At 34.3% G+C, this 21,349-nt stretch overlaps 1 protein-coding gene and 1 long non-coding RNA gene across 2 annotated transcripts in view; one reads left to right on the top strand and one right to left on the bottom strand.

The window, feature by feature from the left end:
• Window positions 1-21,349, top strand: part of LOC129745938 (protein decapentaplegic) — a 137,874-nt gene that overhangs the window by 7,811 nt on the left and 108,714 nt on the right. The gene's annotated exons all lie outside the window — the stretch shown is intronic.
• Window positions 7,288-8,073, bottom strand: LOC129745939 (uncharacterized). The gene is made up of 3 exons (XR_008737214.1): window positions 7,730-8,073; window positions 7,515-7,671; window positions 7,288-7,423 (listed from the first exon to the last, which is right to left on the bottom strand). It is a non-coding gene; the product is annotated as an uncharacterized LOC129745939 (long non-coding RNA).

A 21,349-nucleotide genomic window follows, 5' to 3' on the forward strand; every position in this document is an offset into this window, starting at 1 on the left:
GTTTCTTTATGTCGTTGCAGAACATTTTTATTTGATATGGAGAGGTCATACGATTGAAATTATAGGCGAGTTAGGCTACTCGATTATTTTTACATCTGTTTAAAATGTTCTGTGCAGCAAATATCAAGTCATCACCTAAATGTCGTGGGCTAGGCTTTTCAGGTATCATGAATTTTAAACCTATACATATACAGAAAATTCGAGAATCTTTAAAGATGGTTGTTTCACAAAAATACACTTTTGCAAGGCTTGTGAGTTCTACATGATCGACTGATTTGGAAAATATATGCACTAAAAAATTTTTTTATCACCTCGATGAAATTTCACATTTAAAAGTTGAAGTACTGCAGAAGTTTTCCAAACAAAACAGAAAAAGAAAATCTTCAACCAAAAAATATTCATATTGCTCCAAATTAAAAAAAAAATGTATTCATACAAATTAACATTTAAAAAAGTATCTAAGTATAAAAATAAGACTGCAAGAAAATAGATTTTGAATTTTTGCTATCCGGATGTTACACATAAACAATAATTCTAATATTCTGAATAGCAGCACGTTGTCCAAACATACAGGAAATGTGATCTTTTTGATCTTTGCTTTGTGAACTTATTCACCTTTTAAATTTATAAAAGTTTTCCATATATTTTTAAACTGCGACCCAGAGATGGGTCTTGACTCAAACATTCAGTCAGCGAAACTTTTTTTGTAGAGAAATGAATCCAACTTAGATGAAATTTCAGGGACTAGATAAGAGAAAATCGATGCTGAAAAACAAGCGAAAAAAAATTCGCCTTGTCTCCCGGTGAGACTTGAACCCACATCTTGCGCCTCTCCGGGGCCCATGTATTAACATTCTACTACAGGAGACCAACCTGGCGTATGAATATTATATTATAGTTTTTCATATATTTTACTGTTGACCACAGAGATTTTAAAGTTCATAATAATGCTAAATTTCAGGCGATTATGAATAAAAGCTCGAGCAGCAAACCTTTTGTAAACAAATTGTGAATTTTATTTTTAGTAAAATTAAACATTACTTCAAGTTTAGTTTAAGACCTTGTTATTTATCAATACCAAAAAAACTGGTTTTGGAATGACGTAAAACCAGTATTCGGTATTAGAGAACTATTCCTGGGATACAGGTTTTCGGTTTCGGTATTACCAGTAAAACTATTCTTACATTTGACTGCCTTTTTTCTATCAACAAAAAGCAAGTTCTTATCACTAATTTTTTAAACAAAATTAAGACTTATTTAAATGTGGTTACGGATTGAGCTTTTTTTCCAAATTTATTTTTTATGCATTTTTTTCACTTTTGATATTTTATTTTCAGTTTTGATAAAAATGTGTTCAACATTTTTTTCAAAGACTGAAAAGAACCGGCATAGCTTTTTTTAAATCCGAATCTCATTTGAAAAAAATCAATTTCTCAAAAATTCAAAACTGAACACTTGACACATTGCGGACCTCATTTAAATATGAAATTTTTTGAATATGATGCAGTGAATTCTGTGATATAAAGCATGGATCACCCAAAATCTGGACGCATTATCTCGGAGCTTTGTAAACGGAATAAAAATGTTTTGTACTCAATGATGAATTTTCGAACTTTTCGTCGAGTACCACTCATCATAGTTTGGACACTTTATTTGCTGACTCTCTTCATTTCTGTTGCAACCCGAGTCGTCCTACTATTTTTCGTCATTTTCTGCTTGACAACTTTTTTCGATAGAGTGAAATTGAGGGTCTTTGGGTGGGTTGATGTCGTTTTCGATAAAATCCACTTGTTGCCCCGATACCACTGTAGTACTAGACTGGCCCAAATTTGTATGAGATGATTTTTACAACATTTTTTTCAACGCGGCACCCCCTAGATTGGTGCATTTAGGTGAAAAAATGACTTTCTGAAAGTTTCAGGTCATTTGGAAGAAGCACGAGCTGGCGCAAAGGACTTGAAATTTGTATGGAGATTTTCGGCAAAATGTATGAAAATTCGACATACTTTCACTCCTTGTGTTCTAAAATATGTTTCCAGTATGCTAGAAAGCTCAGAATTTCAGGAATTGTAGTTCAAACAATGACAAACAAGTTTGTAGAAGATTGTGACGCGATACAAGTTGGCTGTGATGAGTTATTTGCAATTGAATGTGTGATTTTTTTCGCATTTCATTGGTATATAGTGAACGGTGTATGGGCTAATAAATTATTAGTAATAATCGCACTAACTTGATCGCGTCGTCACACAATGCAGCAGTTTATAGTTTTTCAAACCTTTCTTTCAACTTTTTGCAAAGATATTTGTTATGAAATAAGCTACAACTTTGCCGGAGACACAAACTTTCTATCTGTAATTCTCATTGTTTGACAACGCGATCTAGTTAGTAATCCACCTATACACCGTTCACGATATATCGATTAAATGCGCGCATTCAATTGCGGATAACTCATCAAAATCAACTCGTATCGCGTCACAATCTTCTACAAACTTGTTTGTCATTGTTTGAACTACAATTCCTGACATTCTGAGCATTCTAGCATACTGGAAACATATTTAAGAACACAAAGAGTGAAAGTATGTCGATTTTTCATACATTTTTCCGAAAATCTCCATACAAATTTCAAGTCCTTCGCGCCAGCTCGTGCTTCTTCCAAATGACCTGAAACTTTCAGAAAGTCATTTTTTCACCTTAATGCACCAACCTAGGGGGTGCCGCGTGGAATTTAAAGATTTTTTTTTTGTTATGGGCCAGTCTACTGTAGTACCTTTTTGCTGTAGTGGCAGCTTGCCAAATCTGGTTAAAACTTTACTGGTCCAAATTTTGGGTGATCCATGCTTTAGAATGACGAGTGTTGATGTTTCCCGGCTAAGATTACTTCACAGTCCTGAATGTGTTAAGATCTTACAGAAAGGGGGTAGGGGGAGAAATTTCTTACAAGGAGAGAAAGGGTCTGGAAATGCTTGGGTAATTAGTGAATAGCCCCCTGAGTTATAAGAATAAAACATATGACCATCAAAAAGCCAAAGAAATGTCAGGAAATGAATAAGAACATGTGTTCAGAACTACCCCATAGGACAAAAACTATGGGGTAAATATGAACACTCATCTGTTAATCAGTACGAGTAAAATTTTTCAAAATTTCTTCAAAATCCAGACAAAGCATCATAAACTGGTTGTAAAACAGGTGATAACAACATTCCAGCTGGATTACCTATGATTAGATAATCAAAACACTGAACATTGTCGAAAACGATTTCCGTTTCACGGGGTAATGGTTTTTTAAAACATCTGAAATGATATCATTGGGATTTGAAAACAGATCGGAAACAGCTTAAAGCTATCAATTGGATGTTAAACTACCACTTTTGGAACTTTTTGTGTTCATTCTGTTCATTCATCCCCCACAGCAGCGCGTATGGTACTTGTTCATAATTACCCCACTTGACCCTACTGGGCATTCGTAAGCGTTTGGTAATCAAACTTGCAATAGGTTTCTTCGTCGATTAGGACTTACACCGATTTTCCACACAGCAGTTGATCTTATAATTTTTAAGCTTTTGGTTTGACGGAAGCAGCTTGTTTTGACTCAGCTTAACTTCTTCTGCTTCTTATAAGTCTTTAGACCAAATTTTACCTTAGCACGACGGGACGGTACGGAGAGGTGATCCCACTTTTTGGCCACATCTCGAATTGAGGCAGTCTTCATAATGGCGTAGGCACGCTTGACTTTCCGGTCCAAAGTTTCGTTTACAGGACCCGGTTTCCGCCGAAATTTTTTTTCGTCGACGAAGCTGCTTTCCTTTCCTTTCGTAATTCTTTTATTTTCGCCAATTGACTCATCAAAATGTTGGGGAAAGTACACCCTTTGTGCACGATATTTTTGTGGATTTCCAGGGAAATGCTTCTCATTTGCACGAAAATTAAAGCTTATTTCATTAAGAAATGGGACAGTAATGAATAGGGGAGATGGGGGCATAATGGCCACCTTAAGGAAAACGGTTATTTAACCATAGAAAATAGCTATAATATGGAGGTTACATTATTGTTTCGTGTTCAGACACTTGAAAAGCCTATTCCCTAACGGGCTGAAACGCGAAAAACTAGATGAAAACGTTAAAAAATGCATTTTAAAAAATTTTGTCAAAAGCTGAAAACCGGCCACTGTGGAGGCATAATGAGAACCCCCCCTGAGGCAGTATGAGCACCATAAATCAGAGCAAGATATCTAGCGTAACATTTCAAAAGGGCGAAACTGCCAAATGTAAACAAATCGAGTTAACGGTCATTCCGGATGCACGCGGTTGCACTTTACCTATCAAACGCGGTTTCATCTTAAAATTACTTAAAACTTTCAAAAAATTGATAAAATTCAATTGGGCGAAACTTCCTGGTGATGCATTTTCGTTGGAACGTGAAGTTACGCCTATTCAAAATGGAGTGAATTTTTCTATTCGTGTAGAGCCAAAAGGCGTAACTGAATTGACCGTGTGTGACAAAACGGCCTAATTAGTTTTTGCGTGTAGGATGATTGGGCGTAACTTCAAAACCAAAACAAAAACGGCCGATCAATTGGGCGAAACTTGCAGGCGTAACTGAAATCGAAAACAATAATAGGGCGAAACTAGAAAATCTCTGAAATTACGCGAAAAAAGTTAAAGTTCTTGATAACCATCGAACAATAAGTGAATATAATGCACATTTTTTGATTTTGTTGAACAAAAAGTGGTCGATTTTATAAATAGGATTTGAATAGGTGTTCCGAATTTTCAAACGCGTTTTTCTCGTTTCAAGCTAACTGCTAGTTTCGCCCTTTTTAAATGTTACGCTAGATATGCGTTTTTGCCGGGGAATCTAGCAGCGAATTCAATTCGATGAAGTCAGGTGAGTCGTAGATTCATCAAACAGAGCAATAACAAAATAATCTAGGTCTGTTTGTAGAATACAAACAATTCACGCACGCTCATACATTAAGTGCTTTGTTCGGAGGATGATGCTACTAGCCGTATAGTGTAACAATAAAAAAATCGATCATGAATTGTGAATGGAAAAAAAATCACCTCGAACAGAAATCTAACTCTAGTCTTTTGATTACCTCTCCGACACCTTACCAATAGGCTAAATTGTCGGATGAAAACTAGTCAAGGTGTGGCGCTATAAATCAATTTTAATTCGCTGCTAGATTCTACGGCAGAAAATGCTCAATATGCCTCGATAATATGGTGTTCTATATGCCCCTAGTCAACAAATTTAAGTAAAAACGTGTTTTAAAATTGATAAAAGTGAAAAATCAAAAATTTTATGATGGTAAAAATTGAGAAACAATGTGTACATCATGTTGCAGTGCGTACATTATAGATCAAGGTTATTTTAAGATCATAAGAGCTTATTTCGTGGTGCTCAAAAATTATAATATTTTCGTAACTTGAGAACCAAGCTAGTTTTTTTAAATATCTCTGTGAAGATGATAAGGAGATTCCTTTTTTTGTGAAAAATTAATACTATAGGAAGTACGAAACAAATCCTCATGAAAATTTATTTAAGAAAATACGCACTTTCGTAGAAAAGCGTAGTTCTCATTATGCCTCGGGTGCTCGTTATGCCCTCATCTCCCCTATGTGTATCTAAAAAAAACCATTCGTGTGAACGGAAAACTTTCTATGAAAGAAATAATAGTAATTTTATGATAATTCATAATTTTTGGTTTTTTATTTGTGAGAAATATATATACTTTGTTCTTGGTATCTCACATCGGCCGGCGAACACTTTTTCCAGTTAGTTTTTGCCATTTAAACTTCGTCAAATCTATATTTTGAGTAGCTGCAAAATCAAGGTGTGTTAGATTTTTTATCTGTTATTTTGTGGTTTTATCCAAAAATTCTGTTATGGATTTCTGTGATGTTAATTCCTTTGATTTCATGATCATGATTAATTGGATCTTTTTATATTTTAGTTGGGAAAAATCAGTTAACATTGAAAATCTTTTCATACTTTTCTAATTCAAAGTAAGAAACCTAAATTTTATGTTGACAAAATAGAATTTTCAAAGTTTAAAAATTCTGTGATATCTGAGAATATTTAAAAATTCTGTGTTTTGTAACAAAGATTCTGTGATAAAAATTTGCTCAAATTTCTGTAAAATTACAGATTTTTCTGTGATTTCAGCAAACTTGCTCTAAACAGTCCATTTCTTGAAATTCTTTAATAGTGTTTATAATAAATTCCAGTTTCTTATTAATCACGATAAAATTAATATGAGAAAAAAAAATGGAACCATTAAGTATTAAGCTCGAATCATAAATAAATTATTTCCCAAACAGATTTCCATGAGTTCGAGCTCAAGTGTAAACATCAAACACAAGGAAATCGGATAGGTTTTCAATACCAGCCCACCAATTGAATCGTTGAGTATTATAAAACAGCTTACCCGATGTGTTTTACTACACTTTATTAAACTGAAGGAATTTGTGTTATAAATAGTTTGAATTTTTGTTTATTAATATATCGTTTTCTATTGGAATTTCAACATCAAAAACAACCTCTTTAAATGAAAGCTGCTTCTTAAAATTCGAATGGTAATGGCAATGAAGATTGATTCTGAGATTAAATACATTAATGGCTTTATTAGTTCTCGAATGAAGCCAAAAAATATGTATGAAAGCATTCCTCTTCCTTCCCGTCGTCCCTCTGTAAGAAAGAATCAAAAAACATTTCTTGTAGGTACCCAAAAAAAATAAACTTTTTGTGGTAAAGTAACCATAAATTCTTCAATTTTCAACTGATTTTTCAAAATTATCCATTTTGTTTTTAAATATGTTAATGTTCAGTCATCATACTGATTTACCAATGTTATATAAAACACATTAAGGAAAGCAAACCAGCTTCATTAGGATTCAGGATGATTGATATACGGAACTTAGGCTAAAGCTACGCCAAGCTTCGAGATGTACACGCAGCGAAAAGGTTTTTTATTTCAAAGGAAAGTGCCACGAAAACAAAGGATTTTTTCCTTTGATTTTGGGATAAATAAAAAATACTTTGATTCAAATACATTTTCCTTTGGTTCAAAGAAATGCTTTTTTTGACATGAATCATTTTCTTTGATTCAAAAGACGACATTCTTCGAAACCAATGTCGTTTTTCGTTTGTTTTCATGAAATTTTCCTTAACTTTTAAGTAATTTTGATTTTAATTTGAAAGGATTCTTTCTTTGATTCCGTTAATGTGGTCCTAGAAACTCTAGTACCTCCAGATTTCTTTCGTTATAAGAAAATCAAAACATTTTTTTAATTTATCCATTTTATTAAATTATGAATGTTTATATGTTTTACATTTCAATTACCTAATATCACTGTTTGAAAATTAGGCTTCATTGTCCAAATTTCGCCTCTCAGGACAACACTTTAAGATCTTTCAGCCATATCTGTAAATAGAAAATAGAAGTCTAATTAGACCACAGCAGAATTGACATGTTACTGAATGAAAAAAAAATTACTTCCCGAAACTATACTTACTGTTAAAATATCAAAAGAAGTTCGTTGACGGACAGTTCCATTGGAACAACTGATGAATGGTTTCGACGCCAAACTTTGAGTCTCCTTTGACTGGATCGGAAGATTGCAACCGTTTAGCCGGAACACCGGAACAGTTAGTACATTCCAATTGGCTGCCCTAAAAAATTGTTACGTTGACGGTTTATTTGGAATTTGATTGATTTTGAAAGACCTACCTAGGCATCCACTATCGATTCTTCCCTCAAAGCTGTGGAAGTTTCCAACGCCGGATCGTCCCATCTAAGCCTTCCGGTGCCCTGTGCCGGTTCACAGGTGGTTCGGTTCTGACGGGTTGTTTTTTCCTGTTTGGTTCGTGTTCCGCAGCCGTCGTGGAGGACAGGCCACCGTTTTCCAAAAAGAATCTGAATAATATGTTGACCGTGGGAGCGGCAGCTGAACATTCACTTCACCTTCGTCACAAAACAACATTTTTGTAAAACAATTTTGAAAACATAAGAAAAGGAATAAGAATAACATCTAAGACTGCATGGAAACAAAAAAATACTTTGTTTCAAAGGAAAATTAATCTAAATCAAAGAATTATTACATTGATTTTGAGTCGAAAAAAAAATTTTTTGAACTCAAATTAAATACTTGGATTCAAAGATTTGGCACATCGTTTAGATAAAAAATGAATTCGGTTCAATTCATAATTTACTTGAGTCAATGAAATTGGATTTTGTTTCAATGAACACAAGGTTTTTGAATCAAAGATGTATTTTTTTTATCTCAATGGTACTACTTTTCGCTGCGTGTATAAAGGTAAGATAAGGTAAAAGGTAAGATTGCTCAATTGAATTTCCATTTGTTTAATTTATATAAAATATAGGACCAACCAATCACTTGCCAATTGGGCAGGTATCTAAACATGTGCGTAATACATGTCTTATGTAGATTAATAATATTTAAAATGTTATGAATTTTATAACGTACGTAAGTGATTGAGTTATTCATCCAAAAAACACATATATTTACACATATTACGTTCACTCCAAAACAGTTAACACGAAGCCATGGTTTCGGGTCTGTGATTAGTTGCATTCTAGATTTGCCAAACTATTAATCTAAAGAGAATGCAAATAAACGCGTACGTTGGCGAAACTGCGGTGAATACGTGCACCCACGGTGGATTATCTACATAAATACGAAAATGTGTTTGGATCCAAAGATGTATCGCCTCAATTAACGTCTAATAAACTTTTTTTCGGAAAATGGTGTCAGCTGAATTGTATCCATTTTAGAAGATCATAATCATTTAAAAAAAATCATAAAAAAATATCTATGGAATTAATTGGAACACAACGTTTGTACGTCTCGGTGGTCGAGTGGTTAGCGTGGTTAGACGGTAATCGCTGGTCCATTGATGGCATGGGTTCGATTCCCATCTCGGTACTGGGTGTTAAATGTTAATCTTAAGTTGTCCACGTCATTTATTCAGTCTGTAAAGCCTAAATTGGCTAAGACGGTGTATGTCTTTTTACAACGAAGTTTAAGTGATTTTTTCTCGAAAACTGCTTTTATGCAGTTATACCCCTTTGGCTCCAAGGACCTCATTTATAAAAAAAGGATTGAATCGTAAATTGCTCTTCATACGTTGATACAAACAACACACTTTGTTCAAAGGAGTTTAAGTGCACAAAATTCAGCATCTTATGATAGCATCACTGATCAATTTTTTTTGTGAGGTACACATTAAATTATTTTTTAAGAAAAAAAGCAGGCTGATTAAAACGTTTAAGAAAAATTTCAATCATTTTTAGATGATGATGATGATGGCCCTCCACTATCCCCCGTACAAGGGAAATTGGGCTGGATTATCTTAATAAATATTTTTTGGAAATTGTCTCATGTAGTTTTTGATCAATTGATCCGTTGAATCTTACTGGATTTGTTCTCATGAACGTCCATCATTGCCTTTTTTTTTATTTATTGCTTTTTTTTTGCTGTTTCTTTTGCTGCTACAAATTTTTCAACTTAAGAACAGGGACCATCTTGGAAAAGGGACATTTTGGGGTGTAGCCCCATCCCACACACACATGAGTCCATTTTCAGGGTTTTACCGCGCCCCAGATCGCGTTGCTTTTGAGATTTGTCATGTGAGGCCCAGAGACGTTTGTTCAGTTGAGTTCATCATCATCATGTAATTTAATTACTAGCTTATTTTAACACGTACTATATCCTAATATTGTTTTTCACAAACGCCAAACATTTGTTTTTAAAATTTGTCAAGTTTTCTTCTCGCTTGATGTCCATAGGTAAAGTGTTATACATTTTTATTCCTTTATAATATAATGAATTCTGTGTGGATGCTAATAAAAATGAAGCTGCTCTTATCTCACTGGCAAAACGAGTTCCATAGCGATGCAGGTCAGTTCCTCTGATTATTCTTTCCTGAAGGTATTCTGGTGCTATTCCTTTTACAATTATAAATATCAGGATCATGGTATGATACGTCACTCGCTGCTTAACTGAGAGCCATTGTAATGTACTCAGCATAATTTGAATAGGGGTTCTTCGGTCACATCTTAGAATCAGTCTCATCATTTTATTCTGAAGCCTCTGTAGACGAGCCATTTGTTGATCATTTGCAAAGCATATTATTGAGGGGCAGAAATCAAAATGCGGTGATATTATTGCCTTGTACAAGTAAATAAGACTCCATTGAGTCAAATCATTACGCAACCGACATAAAATTCCAAATTTTTGTGCTATTTTCTTAACAGCATAGTCGATATGGTTTTTGAAATTCAATTTTTCATCAATTATAACACCAAGATACTTAATTTCGTGAACTATTTCAAGACGCACACCATCGATACTAACATTAACTATATCACAGTTTGCAGGCTTGTTGGAGACAATCAAACATTTAGTTTTCAAGACATTCAGTTTCAACATTTTAAAATTCAGCCATTTACTTAAGTTTTCTAGATCACAGTTCAGTTGTACAACAGCAGCATCAGCATTGTCATTAGCAATAAATATTACAGTATCGTCAGCAAACAAATTTATATCACAGTGGTTCAGGATTCGTTTCATATCATTAATGTATAAAATAAAAAGCAAGGGTCCAAGCACACTTCCTTGTGGTACACCGACCTTGGTTTCTTTGGTATTGGATATCACAGTGGCATACTTCGTTCGTTGATAACGGCATTCTAAATACGATTGGAACAAATTCAGAGTTGTGCCCTCTATACCGTATTTCCATAGAGTTTTTATAAGATTTCTGCGTGAAATTGTTTCAAATGCGCGTTTCAAATCTAGAAATACTGCGATTATCTTTTGCCTTTTCTCCAACATTCCTTTCCATTTAGCCAACACCAAGTTTAAAGCTGTCTCACAAGAGTGATTCTTACGATAGCCACTCTGTTCAGGAATAAGCAGTTTATACGTGTCAATATAATTTATTAATTGTTCCTTAACTGCTAACTCCAATACTTTCTCGTACAGAGGAAGCATATTAATTGGACGAAATTCTTCTGCTTTCGATGTACCATTGACTTTTTCTATTGGGACAACCAAAGATTCTTTCCAAGAGCGGGGAACAATTCCAGTCCGCAGTGACTCATTTATTATGGTTAAAATATTTTCACCAATAGCATCAAATGCATCTTTTAAAACTCTGCAACTAACCTCATCCGCACCAGAAGATGATCCCATTGTCCATATAATTTTCTTAAGTTTTTCAAGCGTGATGGGCGAGAAACGAGTTAATTTGCTTTGGGTGTAAACTCCTCTAAGTTGCATTGGTTCGGGCTCTGCTTTAATAGAGTTGCTAATTTCTTCAATGCTTTGGATGAAATAATCATTGAATTTATTTGCGATTTTGGTTTCGTCTAGTTCAACTTCTCCGCCAAATTCAATTAGACTTGGATTAGGTGCATTTGGACTTAAAAGCCTACTGAGAGTTTTCCACAACTCCTTACTATTATCTCTGTTTTCTTCAATTGTACGCTGAATCCACTCTTGTTTTTTTCTCCGTAAGCAACAGGAGTATTCATTTCTGTACGTTTTATATACCAACCATGTAAACTCAGAGTTACATTGTAGAAATTTTGTATATGCTTTATCTCTTTTTCTTTTCATTTCAACAAGTCTGAAATCATACCACTTATTTGATTGTTTGGCATTTATAAATTTATAAACCACTAGGTTATTAACACATCTTTTGACAATTTGTATAAGATTATTTGCTTTGTCATGTAGATCATTGGATAGCTGATCTAAATTTGCTTCTTGCTTGTGTTTTCTCAATAAAGTGAGTAGATTTTCTCGAGAATAGTTTTTCCAACACTTTACCCGGACAAAAGTATCTTCAAAATTATTAACATTGCTAGCAACATGTATACATAGAGTTTCATGGTCAGATATTTTAAAATCATTGACGGCACAAACACTGATATCACAGTTCGAAAATACCAAGTCAATTATTGTTTGGCTAGTACGTGTTATGCGAGTGTAGTCTTTGACATGTTGATTTAAGTTGTACGAGGACATCACATTCTTTAAGTTTGCAGAATTAACTGAATTAGACCAATTGATATTGAAGTCTCCAACAATTAAGTTGAACTTAGACAAATCTACGAAATCATCAAGCCAGTTTTCTTCTAAAACCTTCAGAAAATTTGCATCGCTTTCGTTTGGCGAATGGTAAAGGATACCGTATCGTCCGGCAGTTAGTCCATTGTAAATTTCTATTCCAAGGAACCAATTTTTATCTTTCTGTTCATTTAGTAAGACCTTGTATTTCATACTTGTGTGTATATACATCATCACGCCACGTCTCGAGTCAGAATAACAACTTATGGAACGGAAGTTTGCTATTTGAAAAAGATTTTCTCCCAGTGCTTGTGTTACATGTGTCTCAGATAGCAATAATAATTTCGGTTTGATCGTGTGCATCATTAAACGAATTTCTTCAAAATTTGTAGTCATACCTCCACAGTTTAAATAAATAACAGCTGGATGATTTTTGCTTAGTTTGTGGGATTGCTATTGAGCATAATCTATGAAACGACGCTTATTCGCAACCATTTTTTTTATAAACGGGACATTCCTCACTGTAAGCAAAATGATTTATATCCAGGTTCATTTTCCGCTCTTTGTTGATGTTTTTGCAATTTATGCAGATCCTAAAGTCTGATTTACAATCGGAAGTTCTGTGATTTAAAGCGCAACGTGAACAGATTTCTATGTTTGCACAACATGCATATGCATATGCACAACATTTGTAGCAACGCATTATGCTAAACGATTCGACTACTCTGCAGCTATCCCATCCTATGTTTACACCGCCCATTTCAAGCATAGTTTCTTGTGAGGCCAAATCGACTTCAATGATTGCTGTATATTGTGTGTAATTCATATACTTACTTGCAAAACTAGTAACAAGCTTTAAATTTTTAATTTTCAAATATTCGTTTTGGTCTGTTAGGCATTGTTGAAGGATTTCGGCCAATAATTTTTCCGATAATCCTGTTATTTTGAGTCGTGGTTTGATCGGCTTTGACATGGATACATCATAGTTTTCTCGTAATAAATCTTTTATGTTTGAGACTACTGATTCTAAGTTGTCGGACCTATTAACACACTACACGTCGAGTTCAACGACATCTCGGCAGCGAGTGTAGGCCTGCCGGCCACGCGCTTTGCTATCAATTTGCACTGCTTGAATATTTATACTTCCCACAGTGATATCAATCAACAGAACTTTATCCAAAGTTTTAGGACATTTACTTTATGTCTTCCAACAAGACTTTTATACTATTAGAAAAGAAATAAAAACCACTTTCTAATCGAACTGATTTGCTTATTTTCAACCACTTTTTCACGTCAAAAATAGTAAAAAATAAACTCATAACTTTAAACAGCACTGCAAACGTATCGAGGTGTATTTGTGTTTTTTTTGTGTTTTTATTTTTAAGTGTTGTCTGAAGTTCAAACAAATTTTTTTTAATTTAAAATTTTATATTTTGTTAAATTTTAAGGATCAAGATTGAAATCAAATGATTGAAAACTGGATTTTTTTTATATCGCGTTTGCGCAATCCCTAAATTTTTATTTATTTACATAGTATACCGTCTCACGACATAACTTGACGATCATAATTCCTATAATTCACTCGGTCCATGGCAACCGTTCTCCAATTTCTCGGGCACCCCACGTTCGCCAGATCACGCTTCACTTGGTCTAACCACCTCGCTCGTTGCGCCCCCGCTCGTCTTGTTCCTACCGGATTCGTAGCGAACACCTGTTTTGCAGGACAGTCGTCCGGCATTCTCGCAACATGTCCCGCCCAGCGTATCCGGCCAGCCTTCACCACCTTCTGAAAACTGGGTTCGCCGTAGAGTCGCGTTCGCTCGTGGTTCATCCTTCGTCTCCACACTCCGTTCTCCTGTACGCCGCTAAAGATGGTTCTTAACACTCGTCGCTCGAATACTCCGAGTGTACGCAGGTCCTCCTCGAGCAATATCCATGGCACAATTCGGCCGGGCGAATATTCGGCGCCGAATATCGCACAAAAACCGGTAGGCCAAATATTTGACTCACAGAATAGTTGAGCTAATTTTTCGGCCGAATAAGCCGAAAACTTTTTTTTTTAAATTTATACAATAACAAACTTGTCAAATTTTTCAACTAATGTTTAATTATTTTTAGAATATCCAAAAAAAAGTTAACAGCCAATGGTACAAAATCATCAAAAATGTATGCTCTATTGTGTTGTGAGCCTACTTGGTTGAATGATTCAACTGAATAAAACCAATCGAATGATTCCTTTTTATTCAACCACGGTGAATGAAAAGTTCCAATACCGATATTCCGATAGCAACTTACTATCTAGTAGGTTGTAAGTAAGTTGCTATCGAAATACCGGTATCTGAACTTATCATTACCGTGGTTGAATTAAAAGAAATCATTCGATTGCTTTGATTCTTAAAATTAGAATTGAAATCAGAAGTCAGTTTAAGGATAAAATAAAATTGAAAATGAAATTTAGTTGAAAAATTTCAAATAAAAATCCAATAGTCAAACAATAGTCAAAACTCAAATTTGAAAATGATTTATTATTAGAAATGGCTCATACTTTAATAAAAAATAATGAGCATTGTAATTTTCAATCAAATCATTCTGTCTCTAAGAAAAAAAGCAAAACAATGCTTCAAAACTCGGATATCGAATGTTAGCAGATAGTTCTGAATTTTCGAATTGTAATATTACAAAAAAGGTGTTCGTTATTTGTAATAAGATTTTTAAACTCTCTGGACCAAGCTCTGTACTTGAATTTAAAAATAAAAGAATATTGATAAATTGCAGTTTCAATACAGTGGAATTTTAAATTTTTCTCATTGAAGTTAAAAAACGTATACATTTCAACAACAACTTTTTTGATATGTTGGTAAATTTTTTTATTAGTATGCAGATTTTTAGATCAAAAGAAAAAAAATCAACATATTTTTTAAAAGTATCTTATAAAAATTAAATGGTCTATAATGAGTTTATAATGCAAAATATTTTTCATACTTCATTTTATAATATATAAGATTGTATTTTCAGATTTATAGAATTTTTTCTTCATAATACTCCGCTCGAACGAAAACTACAACTTTATGGAAAATATATGTAGAACATGAAAGAAAAAAACTTTGAAGCGCGTTTTCTCGAAATCAGCTTTGAGGCACTTATACCCCTTTGGCTCTAATGGCCTCATATGTCACTTTTTTAGCGTATACCCAATGTATGTTTTCACGTTCAATATTTTACAATGCTTCTTTAGCAAGCTATGAAGGCATCTGACATTTTGTTTTATTAAAAATATGTATATGTTTATACCAACGGAGCGTGAAAAAAAATCAATAAAATCTGAATTACATACGCTGAATTACAAACCCTAAATTAATTTATATTTCGGGCCCGTCCTAGTTTTAGATTCGATAAATTTGAATCTTTTAATATAGCTTGCTAGTTTAACGGTTTAGAGCAAACTTTTATTTTTTTTCTCCTGGGGGTCCCTCTAGAGCGAGGGGGAGGGGGGGGGGGGTGCTTTGCAATTTTCCCCTTCCCCCTTAATACGGCCTTGACATGTTTATAAATCAATAATAACGAAACACTTTCACCGAGAAACAAATCACTGTTTAAATGATGCAAGTTTCGAAAACACACCATGGGACCCATATACCTTGCTAGGGTACTATCGTTGCATGATGTTGCAAATTTGCAACAATTATTGAAAACCCATTAATACAGAGCAAAATTTAAAAATATCCTCAAATTGAGTTTATTATGCGAATTACTTTACTAAGAATATGAAAATAATATTTCTTCAATTCAAAATTCTCAATGTTAATTACACTAGGCTAAAAATGTGAAAAATAAGGCTTTTTCCATATTTCATATTTTTCAGATTCAAGTTGGTCTTTTTTGTACCTTTATACACTGAAAGTCTTTTTTTTTATTTAACGTGATCTTAAAGTTAGAAACATTATTTTGTTCAGAAAAAATTTGACTTTTTAGCTGTATGCGAAATTAAGAACAGCTTTACGCAACGAATTTTATGAAACGAAGGGTAAAGGTCATCGTTCGGTTTAACAACTATTTTGAAGTTTCGACATTTCCCAGATTTCACTGAAACCCAATCTCTTTGGTATTAATCTTCCTAGAAGCGAAAAGTCATCTAATGCCTTTTCAGCTATTGGTGACATTTTGAAAATCGAAGAAATCCCTACTTGAAGAGGATCTGATGTTTTATTTATCTGGTTGGAAATAATCGACTCAAAAACATAAGGGGCATTAATATGGAAGATATAGGTGAAAAATAAAATAATCGCTTTTGAATTTTTAATAAAAACTCAACAAAATTTGAAAAAATGCCTATATTAGATATTCGACCGTTGGCCGAATACCACTATTCGTTACATCTCTAGTTTTCAGGCACCTAGAGTAACGGACTTAGGGTGAGTGCTCCTACTTTGGTCCTAGAGCCTACTTTAGTCCTAAAATGCCGAAAATTGTAAATAATTCATTTTGCTTGCTTCTTCTTCTTCTTCTTCTTCTTACATCAACATGGCCAAAACATGTAGGCATCCTGGAAAATGGAAGACTTGCGTCTTTCATTTTTCTTTTCAGCGTATTATCTGTTACATATTCCTATGCATTGCAGATATTACTACGGCCAGGCCAACCATGTGATGAAAACCGCGAAAGATACAGGATACAGGGGAGGAATGAAGCGTGGAGATCCCTACCAAACGCTTCATATATTATTTTGAATATGGGAATTCCTAAATATGAATTTATGTCATTTAAGAAAGTATATATGGAACATTGATAAATTAAATGCTGTTAAAGAATTAGGAAATAACGAAACTTACCAACATTGTACTCACCGCAATAATAATTAGAATATAAAATATTACCTTTGGGTTTCTGTAGATCCGATCCAATCAACTCCCGCGAAACACTAATGCCTCCTCCGTTCGGGGGAGCCCTTCCCTCCTTCCTCCTGGGAAGGGTGCTTAAACTTCTACCAGATATCCACCCACATAGCCCCACAAAATCCGATCCAACAGTCTTCGAGACCACAGGGAACAGGCATACACTAATCACTAATCATACTACCTATCCCCAATAATAGAGTTAAGCTATTGAAAATCAAAAAACTTACGACACTTAAAATTTCCATGTGTGGTATAAAATAACTTTAACATTAACAGAATACTTAGCTCTGGGTGAGATAAAGGCACCAAGCGGCAAACTGCATCCCATCAAAGCAAACCAGTTAGCAAAAGCACAATAACACCAACAAGCACAAAATAGATTGAAAATAAAAAAAAATCGAACTAAGAATTTTTGCAGCATTCCCTGAACTGATTAATTTTTCTGTTCATAAATTTTATGATCAACAGAACAACAAAATTTTCCCGAACACATCGCGAATAGTTTGATAATGATTGCCATATTTTTAAATCGATACACAAGCTCCGGGAAACAAGCGAACAGCTTCGATCAACCTCTTGCGATCTCTAAATGCCGTTCAAATTTGCTGTTGCGGGAAATCCACTTCAAACTCTTCTTCAAAACGGCCGCCACAGTTATCTTTTTACATAGCTCTTCACTTCGGAAATTTTTTTCCAAAGATTATCACAAAAGATATAAGGAAAAAACTAAACATAAGCGAAAAAACAAATGATATACATATTTCTGAAAAACCCTGCACGAGCCCATAAACATCGCGTTCCCAATCAATTTGAAAAAAAAACCGTCCCTTCTAATATTTCTGCAAACAATGTTTAGAAATTACTAGAGTTCACTTCAACAATAAACGAATATTTGAATTTTATTTTCCCCGGAAACTTCAACGCACAAAAATCACGAGCGGAAAAAAACACGACCGCACTCAATCAAGGCTTGCTTGGTTCTCCTTAAATAATTCATTTTGCTTGCAAAGGATAAAGATGCTGCTATGTGCACAATGAACTCTTATTCTTCCTGAATCCTTCCATGCCGCTTTTTGCCATAAAAAGTCTTTCTCGTAAAATTTTCAACGTTTTTAAAAATGTGCCTTCTATTCAGTGGTAAATTAGACAGCTCAATTAGTGGGGTGCGTTTTGAGAAATGAGAGGAATAAGAAAAAATCACGTTTTTTCAGTGCCCAAGCCAATATTTAAAGGGTTATTACTTTCACTATGGAGAATATGAACCAGATTACCTATTTTTCCTAAAATAAATGAAAATCAATGGAAAACCCGGAAAATTTGTAAAGGGTCCAAATATAGGAGACTTTGACATTGATGTTCCATTTTTAGACCTAACATCACAAAAACTTTGTGTGAATACCAAAAAAATCAACAAAAGGGCGAATTTTTAATTGGGGCATAATTCAGAACCAATATTGAACATATCTTACATTTTTTGCTAGCCTTACGCAAATAAACTATAAGTTAGTAAACATATAAAAATTTGAGCTATTATTCTGCTGATAGAGCTGACGGGGAGTAAAAGTGTTTAAAATATTCATAACAGAAATGTAAGTTTTTTTAAGTCGTTAAAAAGCTGTAATATTTTTTATGGTAATATTTAATTAAAGATTACACTTTTAATGAATTTGTTTATTTATTTTCGAAAAATCATATATTTTATAAGAATTTTAGATATACACTGTATCAAAAAATTGTCCGTACAGCACGTAGCTTGAAATGTAAACAATCAAAAAGTGCACTTTTTCAGTCAATAAAAAAACTACAACTACATCATTTGCTGCAGAAATTAGTCCTTTTTGTAGATCAGTATTAAAAATGTTTATGAATTAAACCTTAAAAATAATCCAATTCATTTTGTATAGAAAGTCCCAAAAACGACGTCAAAAAATTGTCCGTACACTGAGGCCTTTGTCAAATATTAGTCAAGTAAACAGTCATATGTCAGTCTGTCAAACGCAGAAACGTGAGTTGAATGTCAGCAAAGACTATTTCCAGTGGTCTGAGCGATAAATACGGTAAAATGAACTTCATTTAGCATGAATCAGTATATTTTTGTGTTTCCGGATGTCAACGGGTATTTTTTTGTGGGAAGCAGACATTTTCCTGTTAATTAAATCCACAAAAATTAACCGGAAAATGTCTGCTCCTCACAAAAAATACCCGTTGACTTCCGGAACCTGATTGCTGACCTGAAGAATGACGGTAAAAGCTTGTCCGAAATTGCAGGTATAGTAAAACGGCCACTATCGTCGGTTTAGTATGTCCTTCATAACTTTAAGAAGACTAACTCCCTGGAGACTACTCCAGGTAGAGGCCGCAAACTGAAGCTTACGGATCGTCACTATCGCATCATTGTCAGGGAAATCAGTCAGAATCCGAATATCAATGCCCCGAAACTAGCTGACAACCTGAGGAATTGTGAAAACATACAGGTTAATCCTCAAACGGTACGGAACACACTTCATGAGAAAAAATACTGAGGTCGTGTTGCTCGTAAAAAGCAGTTTATATCTGCTAAGAATATGAAAAGCGGCTGGAATACGCTCAAAAGTATGTCCTGAAACCGGAAGAGTTCTGGCAGAACGTCATATTCACTGACGACAGCAAATTTAATATTTTTGGGTCTGACGGACATGTAAGAGAATGGCGTAATCCAAATACTGTATTGGATCCGAAAAATTTGCGACCGACAGGTGGTGGCCATGTATTGGTGTGGGGTGCTTTCAGGGCAAATGGCACCGGAAACTTGACATTCATTCACGGAGAAAAATAAATAAAGGGAATATAAATATGATTGTTTGGTTCAGACCCGAAAATACGATCAAACCAACCATCAGCTTATACGAGTAGTCTCCAGGGAGTTAGTCTTTTTAAAGTTCTGAAGGACATACTAAACCGACGATCGTGTCCGTTTTACTATACCTGCAATTTCGGACAAGCTTTTACCGTCATTTTTCAGGTCAACAATCTGTTTCCGGATGTCAACGGATATTTTTTCTGAGAAGCAGACATTTTCCTATTAATTTTTGTGGATTTAATTAACAGGAAAATGTCTGCTCCTCACAAAAAAAATACCCGTTGACATCCGGAAACACAAAAATATACTGATTTATGCCAAATAAAGTTCATTTTACCGTATTTATCGCTCAGACCACTGGAAATAGTCTTTGCTGACATTCAACTCACGTTTCTGCGTTTGACAGACTGACACATAACTGTTTACTTGACTAATATTTGACAAAGGCCTCAGTGTACGGACAATTTTTTGACGTCGTTTTTGGTACTTTCTATACTAAATGAATTGGATTGTTTTTGAGGTTTAATTCATAAACATTTTTAATACTGATTTACAAAAAGGACTAGTTTCTGTAGCAAATGATGTAGTTGTAGTTTTTTTTATTGACTGAAAAAGTGCACTTTTTGATTGTTTGGATTCAAGGTACGTGCTGTACGGACAATTTTTTGATACAGGGTAGATCCAATTGAAGGTACCAGCACTGACCACACTGACTTGACTCTTAGAACAAAAATTCAACCATTTTCTGTCTAATTTTGTGTTGTCAGATTTTGCAGGTTCGCAATACCGACGGCAGGTGGCGAACCTGAAAAATTTGACAAAAAATGCCCTGTAGGAAAAATGGTCCTGTTTAGCCCGATTTTATCGTAGAAATTGCGTGTTTTATTTTTAAAGTTGGGTGGCATTTCCTAACTGGGATAGCATTTCTTCAAATCGATCGATGCGCACTCTGGAATCGACATTGCGTACTGTTGGAAAAATGATATTTTTTTGTTTTTTTTTCTGGAAAAATTATCCAGAAAACGAAATCGAGTGTCCAGTCAGTATGGTCAGTGGTACCAGTACAGTACCAAAATAGGAACAGTAGGTTCAAAGATGGAAATTTTGATCATCAATATCTATGCAAATCTCTCAATAAAGGCGAAACCTATGTTGAAAATTCTCATTGAAACTTGTAGATAAGATAATGAACTATAAATAAATTTCTTTAAAGATAGAAAGCTCCCGTTTGTTTATGAGAAAAGCGTGATTATTTAAAAACCACCGCTTAAAGGGTCCAAAGTAGGGCAACTAACCCTAGTTAGTTTTTTTTTCGTCCATAAATCTAGTACATTTTAATCATAAAAAAAAACCACAGAATTTAAAGCGTTTTATTCTTATATATGGGAGAGTGGGGAATCATGGGCCACTTTTTTTCGTAGTTCCATAACTTCTATATTAAAGAAGATAAAATGAAAATAAAAAATGGTATGGTTTTCTACATTTTCAAGGTAGGACAAGGTATTTTTTTTAATTTTTTA

This window comes from Uranotaenia lowii, chromosome 2 (genome assembly GCF_029784155.1).
Source record: "Uranotaenia lowii strain MFRU-FL chromosome 2, ASM2978415v1, whole genome shotgun sequence".
Lineage (NCBI taxonomy): Eukaryota > Metazoa > Arthropoda > Insecta > Diptera > Culicidae > Uranotaenia > Uranotaenia lowii.